Source organism: Gymnoscopelus braueri, assembly GCF_963280865.1.
Source record: "Gymnoscopelus braueri genome assembly, chromosome: 15".
NCBI lineage: Eukaryota > Metazoa > Chordata > Actinopteri > Myctophiformes > Myctophidae > Gymnoscopelus > Gymnoscopelus braueri.
In genome coordinates, this window is record NC_137620.1 from 29,828,640 (window position 1) to 29,838,878 (window position 10,239).

The following is a 10,239-nucleotide window of genomic DNA, read 5'->3' on the forward strand; positions in this document are numbered from 1 at the left end:
AGCTTCAAATAGACCCCATCACTGTCACCGCCCCCACCGATGCAGCCATCTACGAAGAGACACCCTGTTCAGAGCCAGTGGTCCCAGTGGACGAGGAAGAGTGTGCAGTGGCTGCCACTCCTGAACTGTTGGTGGAGTACAAGAAAGCAGCGAAGCTTGAAGCCGTACAGCTGAAAGCAGACCTCGCCCCTGTCACTATCCCCATTGCTGCTGCCTTTTGCAAAGAGACACCCTGTTCAGAGCCAGGGGGCGAGGACGAGTGTGTGGCAGCTGCCAGTCCTGAACCCTCAGCAGTGGCTGAAGAAGATGCAAAGCCTGCAGCCGTGCAGCTGAAAGAAGACCCCACCCCTGTTATCACCCCCACCGCTGCTGCCTCCAATGAAGCAATCATGGACAAATCTGCACCGCCTGCCAGTCCTGAACTCTTAGCAGATGCAGAGGAAGAGGCGAAGGCTGCAACTGTGATGCTGAAAGCAGACCACACCACTGTCACCGCTCCCACTGCAGCTGCCTTTTACGAACTGGTACTTTGTTCAGAGCCACGGGTCCCAGTGCTCGAGGAAGAGTCTTTGCTGGCCTCCAGTCCTGAACCCTCAGCAGAGTCTTCGAAGGCCACAAAGCCTGCAGCCGTGCAGCTGAAATCAGACCTCATCAATGTCACCGCCCCCATAGCTGCTGCCGTCTACGGAACGACACCCTATTCAGAGCCAGGAGACCCAGCAGCTGGGGAAGAGTCTGCAGTGGCTGCCTGTCTTGAACCCTTGGTGGATTCAGTGAAGCCTGCAGCTGTGGAGCCGAAAGCCGACCCCACCCCTGTCACCACCCCCATTGCTGCTGCCTTCTACGAAGAGGTGACACCCTGTTCAGATCCAGGGGTCCCAGCGGTTGAGGATGAGTCTGCAGCAGCTGCCAGTCCTGGACCCTCCGGGGAGTCTGAGAAGGCTGTGATGACCACAGCCGTGCAGCTTAAAGTAGACCCCATCACTGTCACCGCCCCCACCGATGCAGCCATCTACGAAGAGACACCCTATTCAGAGCCAGTGGTCCTAGTGGACGAGGACGAGTGTGCAGTGGCTGCCACTCCTGAACCGTTGGTGGAGTCCAAGAAAGCAGCGAAGCTTGAAGCCGTGCAAATAAAAGCAGACCTCGTCCCTGTCACCATCCCCATTGCTGCTGCCTTCCGCAAAGAGACACCCTGTTCAGAGCCAGGGGTCGAGGACGAATGTGTGGCAGCTGCCAGTCCTGAACCCTCAGCAGTGGCTGAAGAAGATGCAAAGCCTGCAGCCGTGCAGCTGAAAGAAGACCCCACCCCTGTTATCACCCCCACCACTGCTGCCTCCTATGAAGCAATCATGGACAAATCTGCAGCGGCTGCCAGTCCTGAACCCTCAGCAGATGCAGAGGAAGAGGCGAAGGCTGCAACTGTGCTGCTGAAAGCAGACCCCACCACTGTCACCGCCCCCACTGCAGCTGCCTTTTACAAACGTATACTTTGTTCAGAGCCACGGGTCCCAGTGGTCGAGGAAGAGTCTTTGCTGGCCGCCAGTCCTGAACCCTCAGCAGAGTCTTCGAAGGCCACAAAGCCTGCAGCCGTGCAACTGAAATCAGACCTCATCAATGTCACCGCCCCCATAGCTGCTGCCGTCTATGGAACGACACCCTGTTCAGAGCCAGGAGACCCAGCAGCTGGGGAAGAGTCTGCAGTGGCTGCCTGTCCTGAACCCTTGGTGGATTCAGAGAAGCCAGTGGAGCCTGTAGCTGTGGAGCTGAAAGCAGACCCCACCCCTGTCATCACCCCCATTGCTGCTGCCTTCTTCGAAGAGATGACACCCTGTTCAGAGCCAGAGGTCCCAGCTGTTGAGGATGAGTCTGCAGCAGCTGCAGGTCTTGAACCCTCCGCGGAGTCTGAGAAGGTTGTGATGACTGCAGCCGTGCAGCTTCAAGTAGACCCCATCACTGTCACCGCCCCTACCGATGCAGCCATCTATGAAGAGACACCCTGTTCAGAGTCAGTGGTCCCAGTGGACAAGGACGAGTGTACAGTGGCTGCCACTCCTGAACCCTTGGTGGAGTCAAAAAAAGCAGTGAAGCTGGAAGCAGACCCCACTCCTGTCACCACCCCCATTGCTGCTGCCTTCTGCAAAGAGACACCCTGTTCAGAGCAAGGAGTCGAGGACGAGTGTGCGGCAGCTGCCACTCCTGAACCCTCGGCAGTGGCCGTAGAAGATCCAAAGTCTGCAGCCGTGCAGCTGAAAGAAGACCCCACACCTGTTATCACCCCCACCGCTGCTGCCTCCTATGAAGCAATCAAGGACAAGTCTGCAGTGGCTGCCAATCCTGAACCCTCGGCAGATGTAGAGGAAGAGGCGAAGGTTGCAACTGTGCTGCTGAAAGCAGACCCCACCACTGTCACCGCCCCCACAGCAGCTGCCTTTTATGAAGTGACACCTTGTTCAGAGCCATGGGTCCCAGTGGTCGAGGAAGAGTCTTCACTGGCTGCCAGTCCTGAACCCTTAGCGGAGTCCGAGAGGGCCACAGTGCCTGCAGCCATGCAGCTGAAATCTGACCAAATCAATGTCACCGCACCCACAGCTGCGGCCGTCTACAGAACAACACCTTATTCAGAGCCAGGAGACCCAGCAACAGGGGAAGGGTCTTCGGCAGCTTCCTGTCCTGAGCCGTTGGTGGAGTTAGAGACGCCAGTGAAGCCTGCAGCTGTGGAGCTAAAAGCAGACTCCGTCCCTGTCACCATGCCCATTGTGGTTGCCTTCTACGAAGAGATACCAGGAGTCCCGGCGGTTGAGGATGAGAAGAATATAGCGAAGCTCGAATCCGTGCAGCTGAAAAGCTGCACTCCTGTCACCACCCCCATCAATGCTGCCTTCTGCAAAGAGACACCTTGTTCAGATCCAGGGGTCGAGGATGAGTGTGCGTCAGCTGCTAGTCCTGAACCCTTGGTACTGGCCGAAGAAGATGCAAAGCTTGCAGCCGTGCAACTGAAAGCTGACCCCACCCCTGTTATTACCCCCACCGCTGCCGCCTTCTATGAAGCAATCAAGGACCAGTCTGCAGCGGCTGCCAGTTCTGAACCCTCAGAGGAAGAGGCGAAGGCTGCAATTGTGCTGCTGAAAGCAGACCCCACCACGGTCACCGCCTCCATTGCAGCTGCCTTTTACAAACTGACACCTTGTGCAGAGCCACAGGTCCCAGTGGTCGAGGAAGAGGATTTGGTGGCTGCCTGTCCTGAACCCTCAGCGGAGTCAGAGAAGGCCACAAAGCCTGCAGCCATGCAGCTGAAATCTGACCTCATTGACGTCACCACCCCCACAGCTGCTTCCGTCTATGGACCGACCCCCTATTCAGAGCCAGGAGACCCAGCGGCTGGGGAAGAGTCTGTGGTGGCTGCCAGTCCTGAACCCTTGGTGGAGTCGGAGAAGCCAGTGAAGCCTGCAGCTGTGGAGCTGAAAGCAGACTCCGCCCCTGTCACCATCCCCATTGCCGGTGCCTTCTGCAAAGAGACACCATGTTCAGAGCCAGGGGTCTCGGTGGTTGAGGATGAGTGTGCGGCAGTTGCCAGTCTTGAACCCTCGGCAGTGGCCGAAGAAGATGCAAAGCCTGCAGCCGTGCAGCTGAAAGCAGACCTCACTCCTGTTATCACCCCCACTGCAGCCGCCTTCGAAAAAGCAATCGAGGACAAGTGTTCACTAGCTGCCAGTCCTGAACACTCAGTGGAGTCAGAGGAGTTCACAAAGCCTGCAGCAATGCAGCTGAAATCAGACCTCATCAATGTCACCACCCCCACAGCTGCTGCCGCCTACGGACAGACCTCCTATTCAGAGCCAGGAGACCCAGCGGCTGGGGAAGAGTCTACGGTGGCTGCCAATCCTGAACCCTTGGTGGATTCAGAGACGCCAGAGAAGCCTGCAGCTGTGGAGCTGCAAGCTAACTCCACTCCTATCACCACCCCCATCGCTGCTGCCTTCTATGAAGAGGCACCATGTTCAGAGCAAGGGGTCCCAGCGGTTGAGGACGAGTGTGCGGCAGCTGCCAGATCTGAACCCTCAGCAGAGGCCGAAGAAGATGCGATGCCTGGAGTTGTGCAGCTGAAAGCAGACCCCACCCCTGTCATCATCACCCCCACCCCTGCTGCCTTCTACGATGCAATCGAGGACAGGTGTGCAGCGGCTGCCAGTCCTGAACCTTCGGCAGATACAGAGGACGAGGTAAAACCTGCAACTCTGCTGAAAGTAGACTCCACCATTGTCACCGCCCCCATTACTGCTGCCTTCGATGAAGAGTCACGCTGTTCAGAGCCAGGGGTCCCACCAGTCGAGGAAGAGTCTGCGGCAGCTGCAAGTCCTGGACCCTCGACCAAAGAAGTGGCAAAACCTGAAGCCATGCAGCTGAAATCAGACCCCATGAATGTCACCACCCCTTCCACTGCTGTCTACGAACCAGCACCCTGTTCAGAGCCAGGAGTCCCAGCAGTCAAGGAAGAGTCTGTAGCGACTGCCAATCCGGAACCTTTGGTGGATTCAGCAATGGCACCGAAGACTGCAGCTGTGGAGTTGAAGGCAGACCGCACCCCTGTCACTACCCTCATTCCTACTGGCATCTACAAAGAGACACCCTGTTCAGAGTCAGGGGTCCCAACGATTGAGGATGAGTCCGCAGCGGCCGCCAGTCCAGAACAGACGGCAGTGGCAGAGGAAGTGGCAAACCCTGCAGCCATGCAGCTGAAAGCAGACCCCACCACCTCCACCGTTGCTGCCTTCTACAAAGAAGTCGAGGACAAGTCTGTGGTGGCTGCCAGTCCTAGACCCTTAGTGGAGTCGGAGAAAGCAGCAAAGCCTGCAGCCACGCTGCTGAGAGCATATCCCACCCCTGTCACTACTCCCATCGTTGCTGTCTTCTATGAAGGTACACCCTGTTTAGAGCCAGTGGTTGAGGACAAGTCTTCTGCAGCTGCCAGGCCTGAATCCTCAGCGATGTTTGAGAAGGCCGTGATGACTGCAGCTGTGCAGCTGCAGACAGACCCCATCACTGTCATCATCCCCATCACTGTCATCATCCCCGCCACTGCTATCGTCTACAGACCAACACACTATTCAGAGCCTGAGAATGCGACGAAGCCTACAGCCGTGCAGCTGAATGCAGACCCCACCCCTTTCACCACCCCGTTCACTGCTACCTTCTATTCAGAGCCAGGGGTCCCAAAGGATGAGTCTGCAGTGGCTGCCAGTGATAAACCCTTGGCCGAGGCTGAGGAAGAGCTGGAGCCTGCTATCGTCGTGCCAAAAGTTCAGTCAGTCCTCAAACTCAAGAAGTTCTTTGAACATTTTGGCCAGGAAAATTCCATAGAAAGGAAAGGGAAATGTCCCCCCATCCCACTCTGGTGATGGAGGATATACAGTACATGGCGGGTATACAAAGGTGCCAAGATTTGTTGTCTCTTGTCTAACCAATAGTGATATTGTTTTTTTCAAGGCAAGGCTCTGCAGGAGGCTAGCTGTCTATAAGACGGTTTATCTGTGTGTGTGTGTGTGTGTGTGTGTGTGTGTGTTTGGCTGTAGATAATTTTGCAAACCGCTGGACAGATCTGCACCATACTTCTTGTGAACACTTCCAATAATTAAGTTAAAATGTAATGAAAAAAAGAGTATAAAACATGTGGAATAACATTGGAGGTATTAAGTTATCCACCTTAATTTCATAATGGGAGTCAATGGGGCTCGGAAAGGGGTTGAAACCTTTCTCAGATTTTGAGTAATAAGTGATAGAAACGTCATAAATTATGACCGTCACAGGCTCACCACATGAATCTTGGGGTCCACATTGTAGCTAAGCCATTCCCATGTGGATCTTGGGATCCACATGGTTAGATTTTTTTTTTGTGCCTGAGTGGTGCCTATAGTCGCCTAGAAGAGTGTGTCCATCTGTTCGCCTGCCCCGCTGTCCCTCCATAGTTTGGCAAGTTTGACATTAACATGACATCAGAGATCTACAGGGAAGCAATGCCGTTATTAGATCCTGTCTCTTTTTTTTATCAGGGCATAGTGTCATGGACTATTGCAAACCATTTCCGATAGAGGGCCACATGTGGGCCTGCTAAACATCTGCGGAGGCGTTAATGGATCTGTGTTCAATCAAAACAACCAGTGCTGGAAACCAGCCTGGCCACTGGGCAGGAGATATGAATCAGAGGATTCTCTGCACACTCTACAGACCAACAAGCGGGGGTTTTCAGCTGCAGGGACCACAGATCACGGCAGAATTGGGAATGACTAGGGTGAGATAATAATGACAATAATAAAAAGAAAGAAGTAATAAATGAAACAAAAAAGAAATAAGAAAATATACTGTATATTGCTCAGTAAATTAAAAAACATTTATATATAATAAAATAAGTAAAATATATACTGTACATACACATATATGTGCAGTGCCTTGCAAACATACTGTATGAAAAGAACTGAAAAGAGAATAAAACCCCCCAATTCATCGATTATTTTGCAAGGCACTGTACATGCCTCTCAAAATCCAACCCTACGTCCTCGTCGTGGGAGGTGGAAGCAGGTCATGCTGACTAACAGGGCTCTGGTAAAACTGCACAATTCACCTGTGCAGTGAGTGGATAAATGCAGATTACATAAACATTGACAAATGGCAATGCCATTCTGGTCCTGGGAACAGAAGATTGTGAATTTGTGAGTGTGTGGTGCCGTATAGAACAGGATGGTACTGTACCACCATTTAGATATGTTTTATTGTTATTAATGATTAAGAAGTCATTTGTATACATGTAACACATTTCATACACAGGTTTTGTATGTCTATGCGGACCCCCACACAAGATTTGTGTTGTTAAAATGTTCAAAGAATATTCAAAATTTGCTCAAGATGTTTTGAAAATATAGCCGAACTACAATTCATACAGATGTAAAACAATGTAGGAGATGCAACACGTTGTGAGTCTGTAGGCTATTTTCAGATTGCTGATCTATATAAGGTTAAAGTGGGTAAACTGATTTTGATGCTATATTAACACATTTTGCTGGGGACTTTGAGAACCACTGAAATAAACAATAAAACCAGTATCTAGAAAAAGTGCTCCTCGGAGCACAGGTCTCCGCCAGGTCAAGTAGGTTATTGTTGGCCAGCAATGCTCAGAATTTGCCAATCAGGATGGAATATAAGAAATCGGACGGAACCATCTTGATCACTTGACTATAGAGATAATGTGTACTGATTTGCATGATGTTTGGACAAGATGTGTAGGAGTAATATAAAAAAGAAAAGTCGGCCTCCTGGTGGCGCTATAATAGGGCAATGTTAAAAGGGTAGCGTTTGTTCTTCAACGTAGTGCAAATGTGCGTGCAAAGTTCCACCGCAATCGGACGCTGCGTTCATGATTTGCGGCATTTTGTTCAAAACGGGCCACTCCTGCAAACTTTAGATGTCAATGTTAGCCAATCAGGATGGAATATGAAAAATCAAACAGATCCATCTTGATCACATGACTATAGAGATCATGTATACCGATTTGCGTGAAATTTGGATAAAATATGAAAGCTTAATCTCAAAATATGTGTTTTACATAAGTCGGCCTCCTGGTGGCGCTATAAAAGGCTGATGGGAAAAATGCAGGGCAGATGTTTTTTCTTTTATGCCTTTTATAGCGCCACCATGTGGCTGATTTGAAAATGCTCAAGTGGCATTTCTTCCTCGCCTAGTGGGAATGTGCATGTGAAATTTGGTTTGAGGCATTTTGTTCAAAATGGACCAATCCTGCAAACTTTGGAAGCCAACCTTAGCCAATCAGGATGGAATGGGAAATCAGACAGATCCGTGTTGATCACATGACTATAGAGATACTGTGTAGCGGTTTGGATAAAATCTGTAGGGGTAGAAAAAAAAAAAGGGTTTTGCACAAATCGGCCTCCTGGTGGCGCTATAACAGGCCCATGTGAAACATTTGGGGCAGAGGTTCTGAATTGGCATCCAGGGAGTGTGTGTGCACAGTTTCGCTGCGATCAAGCCAATGGTGCCGGAGATTAGCTGTTCACAGACGGACACACACACAGACACACGGACACACGGACACACACGGACGGACGGACAAGGGGTAAAACATACTCTCGCCATGCCTTTCGGCCTGGCGGAGACAATAATTCACAGGTATCATTATTGACCCTCAAATTGCTTTATTTGGATGTTCGGAGATTACCATAAGATATACGGATGAAGAACAAAATGCTTGATGCTTGGAATGGTTGCAGCCAAAAAAGTCATTCTACTGGACTGGAAGTCACCCTCTCCTCCTTGCTATAAGAAATGGCTTAATGCGATGACTGTAATCATACAGAACAGATGGAGAGAATCCGATGTCACAGATCCAATATGGACAAGACATTCTCGAAAATATGGACTCCCTTCATATACCATCTACAAGGATTGGTGAAAACATAAAAGTCAAATGAATATAAGTGTATAAGATGAAAGATGTATACAATGTATGGCAGTGCTTTGTTTGTCTGTTTGTTTTTTGCTTTGTCATTTATGTTATATTGCGTTGATTTTGTTTATTATTATTACTGTCACTATTATCCTATTTTTTTTCTGTGTATGTGCTGGGGGATGTATACTGAACAAATAAAAAACATAATATACAATAATTCACGGGTGGTCCACCTTTTGACGTGGTGTTTTGTGTGTGTGTGTGTGTGTGTGTGTGTGTGTGTGTGTGTGTGTGTGTGTGTGTGTGTGTGTGTGTGTGTGTGTGTGTGTGTGTGTGTGTGTGTGTGTGTGTGTGTGTGTGTGTGTCTACCCCCATCCTGCTGCCTTGAATCTTATCTGAAGTTCAGATTCCTTTATTCCATTTATGAGTGTCAGCTTACAGTGTGGGAAGCGCTTTCTTAACTGATAGTCCTGGAGGTAACGGGATGTAATGTGATTTAGAAAGAAAATGCAATATTGGCCTTTTGAATAAGTTAGCTTAATGTGCTGGAAAGAACTATACTCTTTGTTACAATGCCTTAGTAGGATCTCCTCGGTGGTCAGTAGGAACACACTGAGGACACTAGCAGGAGCACTCATCCAATGTCATTTCGACTATGCTTTAGCACCTCAAAGGCATTAAAAACAAAACTGCAGACCTCTCAAAACAAACTGGTTAGGTTACTACTAGGCCTTACACCCAGAACTCACCTAACCCCGGCTCATTATGCTGGGGTGGGATGGCTCAGGGTGGAGGACAGAGTAAAGCAACATGCAATGGGCCTGGTCTTCAAGATATGTGAGAAAACAGGGATACCCATGTACCTGTCAGACTACTTCAATAGCGTAAAAGACACACACAGGCACAGCACCAGAAGGAGCCCCACTGATCTCACTGAACCCAGTTTCGGCACAAAAATGGAGTCAAATTTGTTCTACTGCTATGCCGCCAGAATGTGGAATGCCCTACCAACAGTCATAAAAAAGTGTGACTCCTTGCCCTCCTTCAAAACCGCTCTATAAGAGCATCAACAGGTGACTGAAAATTGCAACTGGCCCCTGTAAAAAAGTGAAAAGTCTAAGCTTATCACGGGAAATGACCACCCCCCACACCCCCCAACTGTTTACACATCTTTCTTTTTTATTACTACTCGTATATATATGATGTTTTTGCATATTACTGTATATTATTGTTGTCTCCGCCAGGCCGAAAGGCATGGCCAAGACTATGTTTTGCACCCTGGAGTACTGCCAGTACATACTGGAGTATTTCCAATTGTCTATACTTTTACTTCTACTCCACTACATCTCAGCCGATATACCGATATACAAGCTCACAAGAGCTTGTAGATCTGCTATTTTCAAAAGTTTTATATTTGAAAACGTGTGAAATGGGACATTCTGCATAATGAGTAGGCTAATTTCTACTTTTGTAAGCACATTTTGATACCAATATTTGTGTACTTTTTACTCAAGTACATTTTTTATTCTGGACTTTTACTTAGAGTATTTCTACATTGTAGTATTATATATTTGACTTAAGTGAGTACTTTTACCACCACTGTATAACTCTACATAACAATGTATAAACAAATCTCTTGCATTGCACTCACTACTACAGTCCCTTGATTAAAGCAAGAAAAAGAACAACAGCACACTCTACCGTTTACTTCTGGTATCGCATGCTTTTTATCTGTCTAAACGTCATCACCGAGCGACATTGGATTTGACTCATGATTTGAC